Here is a 2,356-nt window from a genome sequence, read left to right on the forward strand (position 1 = left end):
TTCAATGTAATTCTCTATACATCCCTGTATAACAGAATGTGGTGATAGTTGTTTTTTAAATCTGAAAAGCTCCTCTTTTTTAAAACAAATCATTTTTATGCTGTATATTAATACTGGAAGTTCTGTACTTCAGATCTCAATAGAATTCATGAGATTTCTAACTAAATCTTTACCTAATGGTATATGTATACCTATATTTACAGAGGGTGCTAAAAAAATGTATACAGATTTTAAGGAAGGAAAAAACTATTACAATCAATATATACTGACAACAAAAGATGAATACAAGCCACGTTTGATTTCTCCAGTTACAAGAGATGCTCAAAGTGGTTACCATCAGCATCCAGATACCTCTGATTATGGCGAACTACTGCTTGAGTAATGTTGACCAAAGTGTCCACTTGTATACATTTTTTTGGCACCCCCAGTATATATTCCAAACTAATACATATATAATGTGTATACACACACATAAAATGCACACACATAAAATCCATAATGCAAAGCAAAAAGAAATATCATGCCTGCCAGATAATAGTATTTATTAAGCCTTTTCACTATTTTAAAAGAGGAAGTAGATTATTTAAAGATGTGGGAGGAAAAAAGAAAACAACTTCCTGTCCTTCATAATATTATTATTTGCTTAGTTATTCAGAACACATCCCTCATAAACTTGGAAGCAACTACAAAGCAATATACTAAAATTGCAAATTAAAATAGTGCATAGTGTAAAAATAGAAAAAATCTTTCAGTAAAGGAGGCATTACAGATGGGTATTTCTTAGAAGCTGGTTTTGAGAATTGGTATAGAAATGAATGGAATAGTCCAAGAAAAGAGAATGATATACACCTAGTTATCTTAGTAGCTATAGTGACAAACATTAATAAGTAAATATGTAAAGCAAGTTATATTTTCTTAGCTGGAGAACTCTATGAAGTGTTGATATGATGCTTTGTCAGTTGAAATAGATGCAAGGAAACCAAGTCATAAAGAAAGAACAACTAGCAATAGCTTTTTAGAGAATGATCAGAAATAGTATACATTTTTCCAGGTGTGAAAACCTAGAAAATGAGAGGTTGGAAGTGCTATTGATGATACCGTCCAAAGACAAAGAATTTGACTGAAAGCAGTGGGGGTGTTTGGGTGACCAGGGGCTGTCAGTGACAAGAAGGAATTGAGGATAGGACAGCAAAATAGCATGACTCTCAAGAGCAGGATTTTGCTTGTTTGTTTGTTTTAATAATAGGGTGAATGAGCGATGATATGTGTTGGGGTTTGAGAAGGTACCAAATAAATATGACCCCTCTTCTCCAACTGAACCAATTTTGACAGAAAGAAAAGGATTATGGCACATGAAGATCAAGGGATTGCATTGTTTTTAAATAACAGCTAACAGTCACTACAAGTCAAGCACATTGTGCAGCATTTTAAGTTTCTACTAAATCATTTAATCTTCACAATACCACTATGGAGTAAAATATCATCATTCTCTCCACTTGACCCATGACTCGACTGAGGATCACATAGCTAAAGAATGACTAACTAAGAGTAAATGTCGTCTGAGTTCCAGTTATTACTAGAGAATGTTGCCAAAGAGTGTAACAACAATGGGCTTCCAAAAATTAAACTGTGAAACTAGATTTCCTCACTTGGCTATGGACAGCACAGGACTGCCTCAGACTTCTCCAGTTGAGGATGTTCTCCAGTAGAGTGAATGGAATGGAAATGTGGACCAGAATGCATGATCCTGCATCACCCTGTCTCCCTGGAGGAAGCGGTGGGAAAGGCCAATCTGTACCCACTGATTCACAGATAGGTCATGTTGCCTACCCCTGGGGAGAATTCACTGAGATGGGAGAAGATCAGTGTTATGCTAGTGGACATCCCTGCTCATAGCAGGAAACCACTCCTGTCCATGCACACACACAGAATGTCTAGAAGCAGAATGAAAGAAAAATGAAGATGGCTTTACTTCCTGATCCTGAGATGTGAGCTGAGATAGTTCAGCCACCAGGAAGGAGTGTTACCTGGGAAGTCGAATTTTCATGAAGGACTCCAGGTGGCTTTATGGTCTACAAAGAAAAGGAACATTCAGCAAAGGTATGGATAATTTAGGAGTTTGATTAAAAAGATACATATATACATACACATGCATATGCACAATATATGTGTGATGAGAGAGAGAGAAAGGGAGAAGGAGAGAAGTCCCAGGCGGCCCAGGCCCAGTAAAGAAGTCTGGGAGGAAGAGAACTATGAGTTTGGATTTAAGTTTGGGTTAAAGAAATGTGCTATTGGAGTGAGAATATGAGAGAGTAAAAGTGGCTAGAGGAGCTTTAGGTTGGACAGGTAACCATGG

Source organism: Hipposideros armiger, unplaced genomic scaffold (assembly GCF_001890085.2).
Source record: "Hipposideros armiger isolate ML-2016 unplaced genomic scaffold, ASM189008v1 scaffold_1117, whole genome shotgun sequence".
NCBI lineage: Eukaryota > Metazoa > Chordata > Mammalia > Chiroptera > Hipposideridae > Hipposideros > Hipposideros armiger.